This window comes from Zalophus californianus, chromosome 4 (assembly GCF_009762305.2).
Source record: "Zalophus californianus isolate mZalCal1 chromosome 4, mZalCal1.pri.v2, whole genome shotgun sequence".
Taxonomy (NCBI): domain Eukaryota; kingdom Metazoa; phylum Chordata; class Mammalia; order Carnivora; family Otariidae; genus Zalophus; species Zalophus californianus.
This window is the reverse complement of record NC_045598.1, coordinates 179,315,706-179,338,871: the sequence shown is the minus strand read 5'-3', so window position 1 is coordinate 179,338,871 and position 23,166 is coordinate 179,315,706. Positions and strand designations below refer to the sequence as shown.

General features: G+C 41.1%; 1 pseudogene; it reads right to left on the bottom strand.

The window, feature by feature from the left end:
- Window positions 1-17,809: 17,809 nt before the first annotated feature.
- Window positions 17,810-18,559, bottom strand: LOC113925357 (annotated as a pseudogene).
- Window positions 18,560-23,166: the final 4,607 nt, after the last annotated feature.

Below are 23,166 nucleotides of genomic sequence, written 5' to 3'. Positions count from 1 at the left end.
TTAAATTCTAACCATCCTACTGGGTATGAAGTGGTATCTTACTGTTTGGATTTGCATTTCCTAATGAATCATGATGTTGAGAATCCTTTCATGTGCTTATTGGTCATTTGTGAATCTTTGGAGAAATGTCTATTCAAATCTATGGCTCATTTTTTAATGGGGTTGTCTATTTATTACTGAGTTTTAAGAGTTCTTTATAGATTCCAGATACAAGTGCCTTACCAGGTATAGGATTTGCAAATATGTATTCCCATTCTGTGCATGTCTTCTCACTTTACTGAATGTCTTTTTTTTTAATGTTAAGTCTGATTTTTTAGTTTTTTTCTTTTATTGCTTGTGCTTTTGTGTTGTATCTAAGAAATCATTGCCTAACCCAAGATCATGAAGATTTTTCTCTTCTGTTTTCTTCTTAGAGTTTTATAGTTTTAGCTCTTACATTTTGGTCTTTGATCAATTTTCAGTATGTGTGGTATGGTGTGAGGTAGGTGTCCAAATCAATGTTTTTGCAGATGAATGGTCAGTTGTCCCAGTAACATTTGTTGAAAAGATTTTCTTACCTGTTAATTTTCTTGACAACTCTGTTGAAAAACAGTAGATTGCAAATGTGAGGGTTTATTTCTGGACCCTCAGTTCCATTGATTTAAGATGTCTATCTTTACACCAGAACCTTGCTATCCTGATTAGTGTAGTATAGTGTAGAGTAAATTTTCAAGTTGGGAAGTGCACGTCCTCCAACTTTGTTCTTATTTTTCAGTATTGTTTGGCTGTTTCAGTTTCTGCAGAAAGAGCTGACACAGCCTTGTTTTCCTTTGACAAAAACCACTTGGTCAAGATGTTTAATTTTTTTTCTCTGAGTCTGGTTTGCTAGTATTTTGCTAATATTTGCTAATATTTTGGTTTGCTAATATTTTGCTGAGAATTTCTTTGCTAATGGTTTGCTAATATTTTGCTGAGAATTTCTTCATTGCTTTTTGGCTAGTTTTTTTTCACTGAACTATTTTCTCTGTGCTCTTAATACTATTCTCTTGAGGAAGTAGGCAAAAAAACAAATTAAGATTCATTGGAGATGACCACGTTGAAAGAAACTTTTCTGTAATGCCCATGAGCTTTGGGACAGGGTGGAGGTGGGGGTGAGACTAGATCATAATGTTTCACAGTCTACCTCTCTCAGCCATCTGGAATCCTGGCCTTTGAGGCAGCACCCTACAGTGTGTAAATGCAGGATGGTTAAAGAAGTGTCCGGGTGCCTTTGCCTAAAGATGAATATTAAGCAGAGGATTTTTCTTTTTCACGAAAACTTTCTCTTTTTTCTTCATCATTATTTAACTATGGGCTAGGCCCTGCATGCTAAGTATTTTACATGTGTTATACAATAGAATACTTATGTTCATCTTGAAACACATGGAAGCCAAATAACTTATTCAAGATTACCCAACGTACACACAGCAGAGCAAAGATGGCTGTTGAGTGTAAACCTTGTGCTGTTCTCCGTGCTAGGAAGGGCCTCTGGCTTCTCCTTCCCTCCCTCCTTTCCCTCCCTCCCTCTCTCCCATTTATTCCATTCACATTTATTAAGCCCTTACTATAACAGTAAAAATTAATATTATTTAGCACTTACTATGGACCAGAAGATACACTTTTTCCTTAATGATTATGAGTATATTTAAATCTTATAAATACCCATGAAGTATAGTCTTTCATTGGTTTCATTTTACTGTTGGGAAAATTGATGTATCAAGAGTTTACATAATGTGTTCAAAGTCACAGAGCTACTAAATGATGGGATGGAGATTTGAATCCAGGTAATCTCTTTAATGATGCCTGCTGTAGTTATAAAGAAGATATAACAAATACACTAGAATGATAGTGGGTAGATGTATTTAAATGCTATTTAAGAGACTGAAGAAAATGATCCAAGTATGCATAAGCTGTCTGGAATAACTATGCTTGGGGAAGAAGTGGAGGGCTCTCCTAAGAGTGTGATATTTGTTCATGATTTTAAAAGAAGAGCAGGGGTTTGCCAATACCCGGCAGGGGCAAGGAGAGGTCAGGCATGTCAGGTGAGAGGAGCTGCATGGACAAGGGGCAGAGAGATGCAAAGATGGCCATCACCTTCAAAGAACGGTGAGAAGTTCAGAGCAAAGCAGTGCAGGAATGTGCAACAGCAGAGGGGGAGCAGTGAGCAAGGATGCTCTACAGGCTGGGTGCTGGAGCTGGGTTGTGAAGGGCTCAAGCCAGTGTTTCTGCATCAGAGCCCCATGTCTGGGCACAGGAAGGACATGGCCAGTTCTGACTTAGAGCAGATCCCAAGGCAGTGGCCAGGAGACCAGGGGAGCAGGGCCTGACCAAAGCAGGGAAAAAGAGAAGGAAGCTGGTGCAGGGGCAGTCTAATTTCTTACTTTGACTATACCATGTAAATCTGGGGCAGCTATTTGTTTCTGTTTTGGGGGCATAATGAAAGAAATTGTGTACCCGATTTAGAGGTAGGCCCAGTTGGCTTCCATTGATAACTCAGCTTGGCTCTGGTATATGTCCTTGGGCTAATCGCGTTACCTGTCTGAAGGTGGTTTTCTGGAACACACATATAAAGCACCTGGCTCTTGAGGAGATGCTCAGTGTAAGGTAGCTACATGGCATGCTCTTCAAATACTTCCTATTTGCCTGGAATTAAAAATATATGAAGTTGTGTGTGTGTGTGTGTGTGTGTGTGTGTGTGTGTTTTAATCGCTTTATTAGACTATAGTTTATACAACATAAAATTCACTCATTATAAGTTTTTAATTTAATTATCTTAGTAAATTTCTAGAGTTGGGCGACCATCACCACAATACATTTTGAAACATTTCCATCACTCTAGAAAGTTCTCTTGTGCCTATTTGCAGTTAATTCCTGCTTCACTCTCACCCATAAGCATTCTTGATCTGATTTCTGTCTGTACAGATTTGCCTTCTGTAGACATTTCTTATAGGTGAAATATGTAGTCATTCTAGATATTTCATTTAAATGATATCGTTTTTTGCATTTGGCTTCTTAAACTTAGCTTAATATTTTTGAGGTTCATCCATACATATAGTGTGTATCATAGCCTGCTATGAATTGCCGAATGGTATTCAATTAAATGGATGATGCTACATTTTGTAAATGCATTCACAAATTGATGGGCATTTGGATGTAAAGTGTGTTTTTGCACAATATTGTACACTACTAGATCCAGACTCACCAGAATTTTCAAATTAACTGAGATTTATTTTTCTTGGATTAAGTATTTTGAAGAAAGAAAATAACCATGCAGCAAAGACCGTATCAGAGACATAGAAGGGGAGTTTGTTGTCTTTTTTATCTAGCAACATCTTTATCACCTGTGTCTCTATCAGTCATCACTCTTTATTTTAGCATTCAGGAGCAGAGGAGTAAAGTAGACATTCCCACCTGTAGCTGTCAAATTCCTGAAAAAAATTCTTTTAGTTATATGATATCTACAGTGGTACCCCCACCCCCACCCTCCAAGCTGTGGTTTCAGTTACCCATGGTCAGCCACTTTCCGGAAGCAGATGATCCTCCCTCTGACATATCAACTAAAGGTAAACAGCAGCCTAATGCTATGTGACAATGCCCATGTCATCGACCTCACTTCATCTCATCATGGAGGCATTTGATCATCTCATATCATCACAAGAAGAAGGGTGAGTACAGTTCAATAAGATACTTTGAGAAAGAGACCACATTCACGGAACTTTTACTACAGTGTATTGTTATAATTGTTCTGTTTTATTATTAGGTATTGGTGTTAATCTCTTACTGTGCCTAGTTTGTCAATTGAACTTTATCACACGCGTGTATGTATAGAGAAAATGTAGTCTGTATAGGATTGGGCATTGTCCATGGTTTCAGGCATCTACTGGAGGTCGTGGCACGTATTCCCTGTGGATAAGAGGGGACTACCGTATCACTGAATAATTCAATTTCATTCATTTTACTGTAGCTGCTAACCATCATGGTGGTCTTGTTCACTTTAGGAATATTTTTAACAATAAGATTGGAAACTAAAAACATTTGTTTGCTGATGAGGCAAGCTGGCAATGAAATCCACCAGAATTCTTCTATTTTTCATACTTAAGGCTAATGGTATTTTGACTGTAGTAAGTGAAGATGCCTGTTTGCATCCATCAGGTGTGGCTTCCCAGGGTCACTGAAGTCATAGTCTTGGCTATGCTCACCCCCATCAGGGCACCCATCCCCCTGTTCTGAATTTCCTGTTCACTTGTGTGTCTCATTTGTCAGGACTTTACTTCCCAGGGGGGCTAATTTCTAATTTTTGTAAACCTAACCCGTAGTGTGGTCATGCTCCGTAAAGTTTGCTGAATGAGTGGTTATGTGCTAAAGAGACTGTTTAGAATTTTGAGGTTTGTTTTTGCAAGTGGCAGCTATTTTGAATGTATTCTAGGTGGGTTGAAGTGAAAGGGACCACTTCCTGGCCCCATTTATAATTTCTACTACTATGGTCAGTTATTGGGAAGAAACACCTTTTGGTTCCCTTCATTTGCCCAGGGGAGTTCAGTGGGAACCAGCCACTTCTCACCCACTAGCTTTCTGTGGCTAAAGAATCTAGATCCCTAAATAGCCTGTCCTTTGTGCACTGGGGTTCTAAAGCTGGCATCCATTGTTCCCTTCACATCTAAAACTTTGCATTTGTGTCCAGTTCATGTGATGCTTGGCCTCTTAAGACCTGAAAAAGAAGCCATATTTAAACATAATGATGATGACAACCTTCCTACTTGTCTGCATTCTTAGCCCCACCCAAATCCCCAGTAGGGCGCTGTGCCCTTCTTCACAATGAAGCCAATCATCTTTTCAGAGCTCACATCTCATGCCATACCACACTTAAAACTCTCCAGTAGCTTTCCTCCTACCCTACTCCCTTCCTAATGTGACTTCTGCCCACTTCTCCAGTCTCACCTCTGGCCCCTCACCTCTTCCCATGTGAATACTCATGGACGGGAATACTCAGTAACAGAGGCCGAGGACGTGGGTGGTTTTGATTACAAGTGAGAGGAGATGGGGATAACAATGAACAGTATAAACAAACTGTGTCAGTAATGGGGAATTGGTCTGCTGAATGTGCCGTACGTCCCTGAAAAAGCCCAAGATGGCAGACAGGACTCTTGTTTTTGCCCTCATTTGGCTTCTGTTTCCACGTTTTCTCTCAGAGCGTGCCATCACCCTCAGTTGCTAACTACCTCACGTTTCTCAGATCGTGGTGTGGTCCCAACTCTGTGCAGAGAAACTGGGGTGTAATGGGCTTCCGGAGAGGCCACATATTGGGCCCAACACAGCTCCTTCCAAAGGGATTGTCTAAGGATAATTTTGATTCTCTGCCATTTCAGTTTTTGTGCTGACTCTGGATCTCTTTAATGGGTAACAGTCCCCTCCAGTATCAGTGCAGACCCTTAAGCTTTTCCAGGCTTCCTGCATCTTCCTTCCTCTGACAAGTCCTTCTCCTGTGTTCTTGTTCTTTGCTCTTACTCAAGCCTCAGCCCACATGGACTCCCTCAAAGCTTTCTCTGATTCTCCTTGGATTGCACTTAATTACCTGCTTTTCTGTGCTAACAGAGCAGCTTCCAAGCCTGAGAATCTATTAGGAGTGGTGAAGTGTTGACTTCATAATTCTAACATTCCTTTTGTATTTATTGCTTGATATTCTTCCATGAAACAGACCTTTCTGTCATAAGTGGGTCCGTTGCCCTGATGTACAGTTTTTACTGCCAAGGCAAGATGAGTACTTAATTACTTCTCTTGAGCAATTTGCAAAGGATGTTTCTTTAATGACCACCTCAAATAGTGACAAATGAATTTTTATTCCTAGCTTTCTCTGTTTTGAGAATCATTATGGACTCATGGCTTTGGTAGAACCAGTGTGTTTCAATCCATTATAATCACTGCTTCTTTTAATGCTCCAATCATCACAATTTGGGGCAGCATGAGCTCCTTTCAGCTGGTTCTTGTGTCCTTTGGACATACCCAATTACTATTTGAAAGCTTCTTTGCTTTTGAACATGACAGCATGTTCCAGGCTCACCTTGTACTTTCCCTGATCCAGTCCTGAAAGCAACCAGTTCTCCAAGAAATCCTGATTTTATAGAGCATAACCTGAGTGCCTGGAATGATTATTGTGATGGGTGACATTGTTGCTAGGCCATTTCAATGGGCTAAGATAGATAATCTACAGTTAATGAAACCATTCATTCATTTAACATTTTCACTTCAATTTCAACATTACTTTTATAGTTAATTTTTATTTTATAATTGAATCTTAGGTTTTCTTAGACCATCATTAATATAATTCCTCATTTCCTTTATTGTGCAATATAAGAAAATAGTTTCAAAATAACAATATGAATTTTATTAATAACATAAAATAGTCAGGTTTGGTTGATGTTTCTTTGTAGTTCCTTTTGTCCTTGGAGCATATCCCACTAAAGATGTTCAATCAAAGTACTGTGGTCAGAGCATCTTGGGGGGGGGGAAATAATCATTTTTCTGTGTGGTTATGTTGCTAAATTGATACATGGTTAGATTTATTTGTCTCGGTTTATTTTCAGAAATGCTTTTAAAAATTAACTTTACTTTTAATAGGTAATGAACTGACATTATTCACAAGGCATAACGGCATAAAAAGGTACATACAAGGAAGTTTGCTTCAATCTCTCCCCCCGCCCCACATTCCTCAATGCATTTCCTATAAGGTGACCACTTTTGTCAATCTCTTGTTTATATTTCCTGTATTTTGTTGTTGTTGTTGTTATTTTTGCAGATGTATGCAACATGGAGATTCTTGTTTTTTCTCTTAGACAAAAGGTAGCATATTTTTAAAAAAGACTTTGTTTATTTAGAGAGCACCTATGAGTAGGGGGAGGGGCAGGCGGGGTGTGAGTGACTCTCAAGCAGACTCCATGGTGAGTGTGGAGCCCCACTTGGGGCTCCATCCCATGACCCTGAGATCATGACCTGAGCTGAAATCAAGAATCGGATGCTCAACCAACTAAGCCACCCAGGTGCCCCCAAAAGGTAGCATCTTATAAATGTTCTATATGTTCCTGTTTTCACTTAGCAGTATACCTTGGCGAACTCTCCGTATTACTATGTAGAGATTGTCCTCATTTTTTGTTTTTTTGTTTTGTTTTTTTAAAGATTATTTGTCAGAGAGAGAGCGAGAGCACAAACAGGGGGAGCTGCAGGCAGAGGGAGAAGCAGGCTCCCCACTGAGCAGGGAGCCCAAATTAGGACTCGACCCCAGGACCCCGGGATCATGACCTGAGCCAAAGGCAGACACTCAACCAGCTGAGCCACCCAAGCTTCCCTTGTTTTATTTTTGTGACCGCATAGTACAGTTGACCCCAGAACAACACGGGTTTGACATGCTTGGGTCCACTTATACATGGATTTTTTCAATAAATACAATAGAGCACAGTAAATGCATTTTCTCATTTTATTTATTTGTTTATTTATTTGAGAAAGAGAGTGAGAGAGTGCAGGTGCGGGGAGGAGCAGAGGGAGGACAAGCAGACTCCACGCTGAGCCCAGAGCCAGGTGCAGGGATCGATCTCACAACCCTGAGATCATGACCTGAGTAGAAGTTAAGAGTTGGATACTCAACCAACAGAGCCACCCAGATGTCCCCCTTATGATTTTCTTAAAAACGTTTTCTTTTCTCTAGCCTGCTTTATTGTACAAATTCATACAACATCCAAAATATGTGCTAGTTGACTGCTTATTTATCAGTAAGGCTTCTAGTCAACAGTAAGCTATTAATAGTTAAGTTTTCAGGAAGTCAAAGTTATAGGCAGATATTTGACTGCATGGGGAGGGGGTCAGTGCCCCTAATTCCTGCTTTGTTCAAGGGTTAGCTGTACTCCATTGTGCGGATGTACCGTGGCTTATTGAACCACACTGTATGGGTATTTGTCTTTGATATTTTGACTTACAGATAATGCTACAATTAATGACCACATGCATTTGTCATTTCATGCTTTAGCAGGATAGATTTCTAGAGGTAAAATTAATTTCTGTAGGATAGATTTCCAGAAGTAGAATTAATGGGTCAAAGAGTGAATGGATTGTAACCTCGGTAGATACTGCCAAAACCCATGGGACTTTATCTTGGTGCAGTATTGACCCCCTAAACCGATTCACAGTGAAAGTGAATTTATTTTAACAAGATATTCTGAAACAGGCATTTCAGTACTTTTTAATACCAGGTTGTTGTAAGGAGTTTAAGAGTCTCATGCTTCTACCGACTGAGCTAGCCGGGCACAGTGTTGTAAGGAATTTAATCTGCCACTCTACCTTTTCTGAAAAAGAAAAATAGAAACAAAATAAACTCAAACACCAAAATATCTCACACTCTGTTGTGATTATTGAAATAAGGAAACACAATTTTAAGGAGTGTTACCGTGCTGTAATAGGGGCTAGAGATACAGGTGTGAGTTTGCCCTCATGGAGCTTCCCGTCTGTTTGAGTTGCTGCAGTAAACATTGCACCCAGTGGCCCAATCGGTGGTGTAATTGTGGTTGCAATAAAGCCTGTGGGACAAAATGAAGACTGAAATAGAGGTGACGGGAGGGCGTGTCCTCACCGTGGGTGTGGGTGACCCCCACAGAGGGTGAGAGGCGTGTGATGCCGCCAAAGAGAGACACAGGGTTAGTTATCGAAGCAGCACCAGGAGGCACCACATTTTCTGATTCTTTTGCTTTTCTGCACAGTGCCTCGAACACAGCTGGATAGAGTTGAAAAGAACTAAGTCATTTTTGAGTTAATTCGGGTAGGTCATTTGAGCATCAATTTCTTAGGTTAAGATTTTGGACTTGTAATGTCTTAAAATTGGTATGGGATCATTAGGGGGCACTGCTGTCCAAGAATTGTTGTCTTTAATATCACCCCAAGACAGCATACAAACAAGTCTGCAGACAAACGGTCTTCCATTTGAAGAGTGTTAGAGCTGGAAGACCTTCGGATCACCTGCTGTGATATCCTATAACACTAGTGTTGTTTGTGAGGCCCTGGGAAGTTCTGGTGCATCCCCCAAACCATGATCTTTCCATGAATTGTCCTGTTTCATCCTTACAACAGCTCTAGGAGGTGAATACTAAAGGGGTGAACTTTGTCTTTCTGTATCCTCAGCAAGATGGACTCTCCCTGTTATTGGCGGTGATGGGTAGAATTATCACTATTCTCCTTCTCCCAGGAGTACACAGGTATATTTTTCAGGAAGTAAACCAAAGCAAACAAAAGTACCATTCAGGTTAAGGTGTGAAGGTCTGGTAACAATCTAGGGAGGATTATCTCCATGGGAGATTTGTACTTTGATGGTTTACTATCACCACCTCCACTACCACTACATGATGAAGACAAACAGCATCGACCTAGTGCTTCCACAGTATATTGACAACCATGCTAAGCATTTTACATGGATTAAATCATTGAATTCGCAAGCATTACAGAAGGTAAGAACTGTTGTATTCCCATGTAGAGAGAGCGGAACTTGGCTACAACGAGGCCAAATTGTGCCCAGCACAGTCCTAAGCATTTCCTGAGTGATAACTTATTTAAACACTTAGAACAGCAGTATGAGCTGGGGACTCCCACCGTCTCTGTCCTGCAGGTGAGAGAACTGGGTCTCCCAGTGAATAAGCTGCAGAGCTGGCATTTGGACTCGGCCATCCTCCCCACTGACAGCCTTCACAGCGCCAGTGCCACAGACATTGTGGGGTGGGGGGAGGTTAAGCTTGCTTCTCTCTTCCCATGTTTGAGTGCCACAGTCTGGTCACCTCAGTGCTCTGAGCTCAGTCAGTCTCCTTACATAGGGCTTCTGCGCTCCCCATCTGGTAGGTTTGTTCAGAGGATCAGCGGAGGTAAAGTGAAAGTCTGTGGCACTTGGTTGAGTGTTTAAGGGGTCCAGTGCTGAGTTGAGTCCTTGCTCTGGCACTTACTATATGTGACCTCATCCAAACATGTGGAACGCTGTGGACCCTACTTGCTCATTTCTTTGACACCTCAGAGATGTATGTCAGCATCACTCCCTGAGATAATAGTTAACAGCTAATAATAGCTCTCTGCTCTTCATGCAGCCTGACTTACTTTTCATGCCTGTTTTATGAAATAGGTACTACTATGATATCCACTTGATGGATGAGACTACCGAGCTTGGAGATATTTAAGAAACTTAGCAAGGCTTTTTCTTATTGTGTACAGGAGTCAGGATTTGAACCTAGGCAGGCCTACCCCTTACCTGCCCCAACCAACACCCACATCTTCGAAACCAGGCAACTCTAGGTTTGAATCCAAGCTCTGCCACATCCCAGATGCATGTCAGAAAAAGTTACGTAACCTCTTTGAGCCTCAGTTTGCACATTGGTATAATCATGGTCACTGGGAGGACTGACATTGATCATCTATATAAATGCCAAAACTCAGAGCTCAGGGCATAATCAGCTGTAACAAATGTTCGTTCCCTTCCATTGGGGATGTTGGCGAAATAAATTGCTCCCTGAAGACTGAGGCAAGGAGAAGTGCCTACCTCAGTCCACCAAATGAAACTTCGAGGAATTAGGTTGGGCAGCTTTAATTGATCATGTTGTAATTTCCACAACTGGTTGCAGATCAGCTACATTATATCGTAGACTAATTACGTTTGTCACTCCACCAGGCCTGAAGAATACATTGTTGTATCTTTGCTATTAAAATGGGGGTTCATCTAATTAAAACCAAGAGTTCTGCAAACAGCCTATGGTGTTTTAATTCCAGCAGGCTGTATTTAATCAGAACAATTGCCTATGCGCCTACTGACTGTGTTTCTTTTGGATCAAATTCTGAGCTTAATGTGCCATAGGATTGCACTATTGACTGAAGTTGATGGGGGGCTAGTCAGGGAGATTACAGTAGTTTGCTGGGAGCTGAGTGGTTACTATTTTCATGGCTAGTTATCTCAGCATTTATTCTTGCTATTAAAAAAAAAAGCCTTAGTAGGTAGGAGAAGATTATTCTGTCTTTCCCCCATTGACTTGGCATGCATGCATTTCTTTATTCATTTGACCTTAATGTATTGGGGCTTGCTACTAGCCAGGCACCATACTAGGTACTCTGGGATACAGTGATAATGCTTAAGGGCTGGTGATGATGTCTGAGGGAAAAAGATCCCACAAAATTGGAGGGTAGAATAACGCAGAGAGTCCCAGTGTTACCAGAAACCTGAAATTAAAAGTTGCTATGGTTTATGGCCCAATGGAAAGGGTCCTAGGAGGATGGAGTTAGCCTGACACAGGGAAATGGGATGAAACTCTGACTCTTACATTTTCCAGCTGTGTGCCCTTGGGCAAGTCACAACTTCACTGAGCTCCAGATGCCTCGATTGTAGGATTGGGGTGACAATGCCTACTTCATAGTGCTGTTGTGAAGATCTGAGGAGACAGAGTATATAAAATGCAAGTGTTGGTATTGCCATTTATATGCTTGTCTCGAAAGTATCAGTATTAACTAGGTGATGCTGGACAAGTTATTCCTAGAAGATATTACCATCTATTTAACTTTTACCATGTACTAAGTGCTGTCTTAAACATTGCATAAATCATCTGCCTTGGTTTCTATAATAATAATATGAAATAATACTAGTTTTAAGTCTATTTTTTGGATACAAAAACTGAGGCACAGAGGCAAAGTGATTTTCCTAATATGTCACTGTTAGTGGCAAAGCCAAGATTTGAACCCTGGCCTCTGGCTCCGAGGGTCTGGTGCTAACCAGTATGCTGTTCTCTTCCTGCTGTGCGGGGAGGGTGCAGTGTGTAAGGCCCCTTACGTTGGTCTGGTGCTTTAGATAAAACACTTGATTCGTCTGACTCTTTAAGAAAGCCATGGCAAGTGTTAGGATCTCCACTTGACAGATAAGGAAAAGTTAACTGATCTGCCCAAAGTCACAAAGACAATGTACCACAGAGGGTGGTATGCATTTTATTTTTTGTTTTAGCAAATCAAAATACTTTGTACATTATTTGATATATTGGCATTTTCTCTTAACTTTAGTTGTGGTAATTTTACTGTATCATGAAGTAATTTAAAAACCCCCATGACTCATACAAATAATATTTTACTTTATGAATACACCTTTAATTTTAAACTACTTTCCTGTTTTTGGACTTTTTGGTCTTTGCTTATTTAGGAAAAAGGTATTAATTTTGCTCCCATTAACATCCTTTTACATAAACCTAGATCTTCATCTGGATTAACAATTGCTTCCTTAGAATAGATTAATTCTTAGGAATGGAGTAACTGGGTCAAAGGTTGTGAACTTTTTGCATATTATCGAATTGTTGTTCTCCAAGACCGAGTAACTACTTAATACATACTTGTTGAGTGAAAGAGAAAGGCATTTACCCCAGCAGTATGTGTAATCCCTTCTCTATCAGTCTGGGTTTGGTCAAGAAAATAAAACCACACACTACAAGTTGTATAGGGTAAAGTAATTTAATGTAGGAATTAGGCGTACAGGAGCGTGGGAAGCATGTAGAAGTGAGGATCTGGAAGACTGTGCCGGAAGTTGGGAAAATCCATCACTGATGATTTTGGCCCAGGGTGGGCAGAGAACTTGGAACTCATGGAGATGTTGAAGAGTCTGCCACTACCCATTATTATGATTGCAGAGTAGGAGCTTATGGGCAGGTCTGGAAAGTCATCACCTTTGGCCACTAGGGTCCCTGGCTTCTGCTTTACTTCTGCCTTCCACATTTCCCATGAGTTCTTCTCTTTGGCAAACTCTTAGCTCTGAAGTGCCTAGGAAGGAGATTCTAGAAAGTGCAGCTCATGCCTTAGAAGGGAGTGGTGGTGGGCTGACTGCTGACAGTCCATAATGCCTTCTTTTTATAGACTCAGTAGAACTTGATGGAACCTTGGCAAATATGAAAGGAAAGAAGTGATTATCTTATTTTAATTAGCATTTTTAAAAATTATGAGCGTGACTCATTTTTTCAAGTAATTATTGGGCACCTCTTTATTCAACAGATATTTGTGAACACAATATAAATCAGCCATATTTCTGGGCTTTGGGGAAAACTTGATGAATAAGGCAGGCAGTTTCTGCTCTCATGAAACTTACATTCCAGGGCAGAGAGATGAGAAGAAGGAACAACTAAAGGAACAAGGTAATTTGAGATAGTAATAGATAATGTAAGGAAAAACTGTGGATGACTTTGAAATGGGCCAAAGAGATTACTGCATATCCTGTCAGGGAATCTGGGGGTCTCTGGAGATTATTTGATACTATGGGGGTGGGGATGGCATCTTTTTCTTCAAGTAGGCCATTTTACAACTGTGTAGAGATAGAAGTTGTAGAAAACTGTAAGGAATGCAATTAATTCCTGTCCATAAAAATGCAGACGGTGTCTGGTGGAATGCATTTGATTATCACCCTGTCAGTGTTGAGCATTTTTGTCAGTTTAACATCAGTTTATAAATCAATTTCAGCATTCCTTAGCTGAGTATCTTTGTTGAACTGGTTGTAACATTTTACTGGTTACCTTATGAGTTTTTGAGTTAAATAAAATCTGATACGTGTTCATTTTATATGTATATGAGAGTCATGATGACATCTTCTATTAAAATGTATAACAGTTTGGAACAAACAAATGAACAATATAATTTCTGACAGTAGTAAATATCATCAAGAAAATGAGACAGGCATTGTTCCAGATGGTGACTTTGGGGACCATGGGAAGAGGCTGATTTGGATGGGGTAATCAGGAGAGGCCCTGTTGAGGAGGTGGCATTTGAGCTGAGACTTGAGGATCCATTCAGCCATTCAAGGAGGTATCATGTGCAGGCAGGAGGGCAGAGTGTTCCAGGCAAAGGAAACAGCTTGTGTAAATGTCCTGGGGCAGGGACAGGCTGTCATATTCAAGAAACCAATCGCAGTGAGGAAGGAGGTGAATGGTAGGAGGTGTGATCAAAGATGCTGGTGGGGGCCAGATTATGTTGGGCCTTTTAGGCTATGATGAGGATTTAAAGTTTTATTCTAAGTACCATGAGAAATTATTGTGATTTTACATGGTAGTTATGTAAAATGAAGTGAAGTGTCATTATTCAATTTCTATTAGAGAATGGATTTGTGTATCTTCTTCTATGAGTGTTCTATAAGTGTTCCATTCTCATTTACCTCCTCAAATTATTATTAAACTTGCCATTTTAATTCACTTATCAAGTCTTATTGTGAGTAAAAATATAATCTTATTTTTGTAATTGTAAACCAATATAATCATGAAAGTAACACATAACCATTGGAGAAACATTTGCAAAATTAAAGATGCACCAGGAAGAAATAAAAATATATTTAGCATTTAGCTTTTGGAAACATTTATATATATATTTAGCTCATGTAAAAACTTCTAGAGTATCTCAGTGTCTTGCCCACCTTGAACCAGCAAAGATAACTTATAAGACATCTTCTAAGCTAACTGATCTACTAACATTTAGTGATTTACAGAGTTTTCCTGTGGCATCTACTCATTGGGCAACAGCAGCTAATAGGTACAGCGTGTAAGCAGCAGGTGCCAGAGACACCTGAGGCTTTTGCCCCAAATCCAGTTCATTTCAGGACAGACATCTGCTCTTCCTTCCTCTGAGAGACACCCACTGGGAAGGCTCTTCTGGCCTGGCAGTCCCAGGGGCAGGTAGTGAGCTCCTACCCTGCCCCCTCCCTTCAAGGAATGCATCTGGGAAGAAACTAACCAGTGAAAAGTAACCTTGAACAAAGACAGCAAGAGGAAATTCAGTGGAGATGCCCAGAGGCCTGTATGATAGGAAGCAGGAAATAGGTATTCTTTTCCTGGTCTTTCTAGGAAATGAAGGTCTATTACTTACTTAAAGATTGCTGTTTAAGTCACTGGAATTAGATGCCCCTACCCTCATGTTATAATGGATGAGAATGACCAATGGAAAAGGGACTGACACTCTCACATTGAGATCTCTGGGGTCCACATTTCTATTAATGAATATGGCATGGAAAACAGTTCCAGGAGACGTCTCTCTGGATGATCTTTGTCTGTAGAGGGAAGACTTTTTAGGCCAAGGGAAGACTTTAGCATTGAGGTAACTTGGAAATCATTGAAGTGTAATTGACAATGACCAGACCTTGTGGTCAGGACTGGAACATAATTAGGAAGAGCTGTGACTTTACTATTCTAACATGGGGTTAAGAGCCTGGGAGTCAGGCAGACCTGAGCTGCAACCAGCTTTGCCACTTAGTGGTTGTATGATCTTGAGCAAGTTAATTAATTTATCTTTTGTGCTTAGCACAATAATAGAAGGACACAGTCTGCATGTACCCCAGGGAAAAGGAATGAAGTCCTCAGAAATTAGCAAGGTTCATGTAATCCCATCTAGGAGGGAGGAATCCAGAAGAGAGTAGGCAGGGACATTCCACAGGCTCCAGAGCGATGGGTTTTGTTGTGGTGGGGGCAGAATGAATTCTTCAGTTGGGACAAAATACTCAGAACTCTAGATACCATTCATTGTTATGATTAACCCTGTATCAAGCTACTTTCTTATGACTAATTTAGTATTCTAGGGATTTTCACACAGTTTAACGTAAAAGTGAGTGTCTGGAGAGTTGACTCAGGTAATCTGGTCACTGGATCACCTTGCACGGGCTACATAATTTGAAGAGTCTCAGTTTTCCTACCTGTAATTTGGAAATTATATGTATTTTCCAAAGTTGCTGTGAGGATTAAATGGAACATAGTAAATGTTTCTTAAATTCAGCTTCTTTTCCTTATCAGTGGATTGAGTTGTTCAATGAACAGTTCAGTCTAACAGACACTGCACCATGTGCCTAGGGATACAGTCCCTACTTTGCTTCTTTCATGAAGCATATTCTGTAGGAAGATAAACTTTAAAAAGTTGTTCAAGCTGGTACAGCCACTCTGGAAAACAGTATGGAAGTTCCTCAAGACATTAAAAATAGAGCTACCTTACGACCCAGCAATTGCACTCCTGGGTATTTACCCTAAAGATATGGATGTAGTGAAAAGAAGGGACACATGCACCCCAATGTTCATAGGAGCAATGTCCGCAATAGCCAAACTGTGGAAGGAGCTGATATACCCTTCAACAGACGAATGGATAAAGAAGATGTGGTCCATATATACAGTGGAATATTACTCAGCCATCAGAAAGGATGAATACCCAGCATTTGCATTGACATGGATGGGACTGGAGGGGATTAGGCTGAGTGAAAAGTCAAGCAGAGAAAGACAATAATTATACGGTTTCACTCATATGTGGAACATAGGAATAGCACAAAGGACCACAGGGGGAGGGGGGGAAAACGGAATGGGAAGAAATCAGAGAGGGAGACAAACCATAAGAAACTCTGGACTCCAGGAAACAAACTGAGTTTTGCAGAAGGGAGGGGGGTAGGGGATGGGGTAACTGGGTGATGGGTATTAAGGAGGGCACATGATCTGATGAGCACTGGGTGTTATATGCAACTAATGAATCATTGAACATTATATCAAAAAGTAATGATGTACTATATCTTGGCTAATTGAACTTAATAGAAAAATAAGTTATTCAAAGAAATATGTTAACAGATAATTTTGTAAGGGCTATCAAAGAGAAAGGAACAGGTACATTGACAGATTCTATTTAGATTGGGGTTTGTGCAGAGATGGTCAGGTAAACCATCCTCTGAAAAATAGTAATGCTTTAAGCCGATGCTTGATTGGTAATAGAAGTTAACCAGATAAAAAGTTTTGTGAGTGGTGGAGAGAGCATTTCAGGAATGGAAGACAGCATGTTAACAGACCCAAAGTGGGAAAAGACTTATTGGCCAGAGTGGAAGTGAGCAGGAGACAGCGTCTCTGTAGGCTTGGAGGTTTAAATTCCATTATCCCCTCAATCACATGTGCCGTAAGCTTCTCTTCAAAGGTTTTCAGGGCCTAGAATCACAAAGTATTCCACCAAAGATGTCTGTCTTTCTCTTTGCCCATGCTTACTCCCTGAAAAATAGTGAATTGGCTTCTTGGGACATAGAACTAGAGTTGTTAAACCAGGGTGATTTCATGTTCTGATTTGTCCAGGACAGTCAGTCCTGGTGTCTGCACATTATCCCCAAGTAATTATTCACAGCATGTCCTTTTGTTCTGAAGTTCGTCTTGTTTGGGGTGATTAATTACGTGGTCATCTGACCCTTAACACATGGGATTTGGCTCCAGCCTGGGAGAACTCATTCATTGTGTTTCTGGTTGTCCTTATGAGTGGGGTGATGTTCCTTTTTGTGATATTTCCTTTCTTCTTTGGTCGGTTGGGATTACATTGTATTTAAAGCTTTGAGAATGATATCTGGTTAGACAATGGCCATTAAGTAAAGAGTGGCAAGTATTGTTGTTGTGGTTGCCATAAGCTTCTGTGGAAATGATGATTTTTGCTGTTAGAAGGGTCCTGCAATATGGGAGAACCACAAATTGACCAGAATGTTTAACTCTTCTATAGGAGGAAGGGAAATAATTTTTGGATGTCTACTCTAAGCCAGCCTCTGTGCTGGATACTCCTTATATGGTTCTTTTCAACAGTGTATTTAGATCTGTGTTTCTTTTGTTTGTTTGTTTGTACCTTTTTTTTTTTTGTGAGAAATAGGGACTTTATTAGGTACAGAGTGTGACTGTTGGGCAGAATTACAAAATGGCCACTGGACTTCCTCCCAAGCTGCAGTGCAGTACTCCAGGGGAAGGAGGGGCAGAGGAACATTTGTTTTCTCTGCCCTCCCCCTTCAAGGCTGCATGTGGATGGCCCCACCCAGCCTCATGACCTCTCCGTTGATGAGTGGGTTCTCGATGAGGGCTTAAATCAGACGAGCATACTCAGCAGGGTCACCCAGTTGGCTGGGGAAGGACACCTGGCTGGCCAGGAAGTTGAACACTTTTCTGGGAGGCTGGTCAGCAGCAGGGTGCCAAATAGGCCTGGAGCAGTGGCCATCACTTGGAAGCTCAGGGGAGCTCGATGCCAAGCAATGGGCAGTGTCATGCTCACTATGACCCCCTTGGAAGCAGAGTAAGCAGCTTGTCCAACCTGGCCCTCAAATGCGCCAGTGCTGGCAGTGTTGATGGTCTGGTTCATTCTGGCCCATCTCACCAGCCACTAGGTGGATCACATTGAAGGCGCCTGTGAGATTACATTGAGAACCTTGCCGGAAGTCCTCCAAGGTATGGACCTGATTCTTCTTGAAGTCGTATGTCTTAATGGCCACTGCAATGACTGCACAGTTGACTGCCACATCCACGTGGCCAAACTTTCCTTTTGCTAGAGTCAGGGCTGCTTGCACAGCCTTCTCGGAGGTCATGTCAGCTGGGGCGAAGGCACAGCGCTTCCCTAACTTCTTGGCTCTGACCTTCCCATTGGACTTGGGCAGGTTCCAAAGCACAGCAGTGGCCCCTTGCCCCACCAGCTGCTCCACCATGGCCAGACCTGAACTGGAGGCTCCTCTGGTTATTAGAGCCACCAGGTCCTCATGTTCTGACATGCCACAGCCATCTTTAAATCTGTCCTTCTAGACATGTTTTTTTTCTCTTGCTTGTAATTCTGGCTCCAACCCTTATTGATGGGTAACTTCAGGCAGATCACTGACCTTGGTGGACCTCAATTTTCTCTTTTGGAGGAGCTTGTTTATAATGGGAGTTCGCATTCAGTTAAGGTGATCAGAGAGTAAGTTCAGAATGGGACTGTAAGGAAAGGTGTAATTGTATTGTTTCTTTTGTCGTCTGAAGAAAGAGGGCTTCTAGAACAGGCTTTGCGATCATGCCACTGAGACACCATTGACACCTCCAGTGTGCTGCTTTATAACCATGGGTACGACACCCACACCAACTCTGCCCATGCATCATGACTGGGGTGGGGGCTTGACCACAGCGCAATAGCACCACTGGACTCTGGTTTAGCATTTGGGGTTCAGAAGCTGGGCAAGATGAGAAGTGGTTTTTCTGCTGGCTGCCGTTTTTGCTTTGTCTTCTCTCTTTAGCACATGACAGGATCTGGCAGAGGTAGTGGTCAGGGGAGTCTGAGGGGGGAAGTAACCTTTTCTCTCATTGGGGGAGATTTGTTCCATTGAAACATGAAGTGCAACTTTGCACTGCTGGACCTAGCTCGCTGGCAAAGGGCAGTGTGTTAGCAAACAAAAGTGTTCTTATGTTTTTGTCAATGAAAACTCAGTAAACCGCAGGAAGAGATGACAGTACCTTTCCCACTTCATTCACATGAATGATAATGAACTCCATTGTAGAGCAAGCCTTTGGGCATTATCTGATGCTATTTCTGCTGGCCAGAATTTGCACATCTCCCACATGACTCAGGGTCGTGTAGTCTCTTTCCCACTGGGTGACCCTGACAGCTTTGCATTCTGCAGATTCTGAGCTCTGGCCTTGATATCTAGCCATTCAAAATGAGCATGGCCATGTGGGCCCCAAACCTTCTGACATGGGAAGTAGTTCCAGGGGGCATTTAGATTACAATGGGCCTTTCTTATGGGTTTAAAATATACAGTGGCTTTTTGGCAAATGAAATACACAAGACCCCCCCCCCCCCCCCATTCCTCAGTGATTAGAATTTACAGTGAGACAGAATTTATAAAAATAATTCTGTAGGGTGAAGGGGAAGTAGTGATATTTAAGTACGTACCATGCTACAGACCCTATGCTAGATACTTCCCAAACACTCCTTACCAAATACTCCAAGGTAAATGTTGGCATCCCTACTATATTGGTGGAGACACTTAGGTTCAGAGAGGTTAACTTATTGGCCTAAGATTATCACAAGTGAAAAGAGTGGGTCAGGAAACTGGCACCAATTGAATTAATCAGTTGATGCCAGGTGCCAGTGCTAGGAATGTTGTAGGCATTTCCTCACTGACTTCTCACAGTAACTTTATTATTATCCTTATAGATGAAAAAAAAATCAGAGTTCCATGAGACATTGTCTCTTGTCACAGCCAGGATTGGAAACATGTTTGTTTTGTTTTGTTTTGTTTGTTTGTTTCTGCATATCACACTGCCATGTGATTGATTCCACTTTTAGGAGGCAGAAGCCATTCATAAGCAAACAGGGTTATAGCCAGGATTGGAAACATGTTTGTTTTGTTTTGTTTTGTTTGTTTGTTTCTGCATATCACACTGCCATGTGATTGATTCCACTTTTAGGAGGCAGAAGCCATTCATAAGCAAACAGGGTTATCTCAAAGATGTGATCAGAGGGGAAGCTGGCCCAGGCTGATTTAGCGTAAGCTCTCCTAGCTATGTCAGAAACTGTGTTCAATCATTTCTTTGCTCCCTTAGCAAACTTTGAAGACCTACTGTGCACAAAGCATTGCAGAGGGCACTGATGTTCAGAACAATGATCTTAAAGCTTGTGTAACAAAAGATGATGGATGTATATTCACTATACTGAGGCAGTAAGCGAAGTAGTGCAGTTTTGAGAGCATTTCAGAAATAAGGACTTGTTGGTTAGTGGACATATAATTGACAATATCCTCCATACTCTCCAAGCATTTCAGTAATTTGTGTATAAATCTATGTCCTTGGAAAATGTTCTTTTCTTATCAATAATAGGTCAATTTCCAAATATAGGGTGTAGAACTTAAAAAGAGAAGCTACCATTTATCAGATATTAACTTGGAGTTAGGACCAAGCTTTATATATCAGCCCTAAGTTTTATAAGAATCCTGAATATAGGTATTATTTTCCACATTTTCTAAGACAAGAATCTGAAACAGAGATTAAGCAACTTGAAATATCAGATCTTCAGCCAGGAATAGATGGAGCCAAGACTGTAAATGCAGTTGTTTCGGAGGTTCTGTGCTTTATACTCCTGTGGCCTGCTGATGTGCGCGCAAATGAAGCTTACTCCTCAGTTCAAATTTTGAAACTCCTATTGGAGCTTTGTTTTAAAACCAATAAGGCATTTTTGCAGTAGTCTCAAACATAATCCCAGGATTTGGGGGACCTAGTTATTCACCTGGGGCCTGCTAACCCTTATCTTATTTAAAATTTTAGGTTGTGACCCCATTGAAGACTGTGACTGTATACCTTCCCTGTCTGTGCTTGTGTTTCCTCTGTAAGAGCCCAATGTCCCTAACACGTTGTAGGTACTCAGGAAGTGTCTGTTGAATGTAATGTGACTTAGGCTTAATTGCTTTGTTTTTTTTGTTTCGTATTGTTTGTTTGTTTTTGCCTAAAGGAAGACTAGAAACAGACACCAAGAAGGGAGGAATATTTAAGACCACCAGATGTGGCCATTAACTGGAAGGAACCAGATACAGAAAAACATAAAAAGTAGATAGAAGATTTCAAAAGCATCAGGGTTGGGGCAAATAACCCTAGGCATGTCAGCAATCTTCGTCAAATTCTGCCTCACCTTTTTCACTCATGGAATAGGTGACCGTTGTTCAGGATACTGGGACAAATACAGAAGATTGCTCACTGCAGTGTTAACCATCTTTGGGCTTTGGCCAGCTCAACCCTGTCCAGCCTCCCCAAGTACAGAGGGGATTAAATTCTGGGCATAGCTGTCTTGTGTGCCTTAGCACAGTGGTTAGGAAGGTACCATCTTAGTGCCACAAAACTACAATAAAGCGTGATGTCTTTGCTTCTGTAACCTACTGCCTGGTTCTCCGTCAGCCCTCAGAAATGTTTGTTGAATTGAATGGAATGAGGACTTCGCATTTTCCAGAAAAGATAATGGCCTCCTTTGCTCTAGAAGGTAGGACCATGTGTATAACGCGTGTGGGACATGGTTTGAAATGAAAAATCAAGAATGTGGTGGATTTATAAAGTTTCTTTTTTTTTTTTTAAAGATTTTGTTTATTTACTTGACAGAGACACAGCGAGAGAGGGAACACAAGCAGGGGGAGTGGGAGAGGGAGAAGCAGGCCCCCGCCGAACAGGGAGCCCGATGCCGGGGCTCAATCCCAGGACCCCGAGATCATGACCTGAGCCGAAGGCAGACACCTAACGACTGAGCCACCCAGACGCCCCGATTTATAAAGTTTCTTAACTAGTCGGTGGCAAAGCTGGGAGCAGGCACATTTCTTCTTCTTCTTTTTTTTTTTTTTCCGGTTAAATGGTTACACTCCAGTCCTACTTGGGAGGTTTACATTGAGTGACCAAAGCTGCCAGATGTTTCCAGGAGATAGACCACTGTGAACAGTGTGCCATGCAGACACCGGGAGTTTATTTCAGTGTGTGCTAGAAGGTGGTGTGGAGGGAGCTAATGAGCAGTGCATGCTGCATGGTCTGGATTCTGCTTTAGATTGGCGATGATATGGTGCTCTTTTGTGATTATTTGTGTTCTTTTTTTATCTGAAACTTTCAAATAGATATTTCCAGTATCAAAATTAGAGAAGACTGTGTGCTTGTGTCTGTTTGGTTTCTTTTCTGGGGAGTAACTTGGAAACCATTGCTAGCTGATGATAGCAGCCGTTATTATTTGACTAGCCTGGCATGAATTTTTCCCAAAGATATGCAACACTGATCATCCGAAGACTACTCACTTACCAGAAAAAAAAAAAAAGAAAAAAAAAAAGAAAAAAAAAAAAAGAAAAAAAAAGAAAAAAAAAAAAGAATGGTCTTGAAGGGAAGGGAAGAGCTGAAGCAAGCCTGCAAGCGTTTTTTATGTCCTAAATTTTTTTCTGCAAGTGGTACCTTCTTGAAAGTGATACAGAAGGGCTGAGGTTCTATTTTTTTTCAATTTTTTTTTTAAACCATGCTCTTGGGAAGTTGCAAAAGCTGAACAGAAAGTATGAAATCTGGAAGTTTAAAAAAAGGCACAAAACCTCCCCAAAGTGGCAAAAAAAAAAAAAAAAAAGGCCTATACTGGAGAAACAGACATTTTGCTCACTTTTAATTGTCCCAAATCCCACTCATCAAATTCATTATCTTTTTTTCTTATTGACTTAAAGAATTAAGAATGCCTACCGGTTTTTGTCCCGGGAACTTTCTCATAAATTCTATTTCCATATTATAAGAATGATTCTTGTAATTTATCATTAATAACAAAGTTCCACAAGTTGTATGGACATCTCATCTGACGCACAGGAAACACCAGCAGACGTGACTGACCCGGGTTAGCGACGGGTCTGCT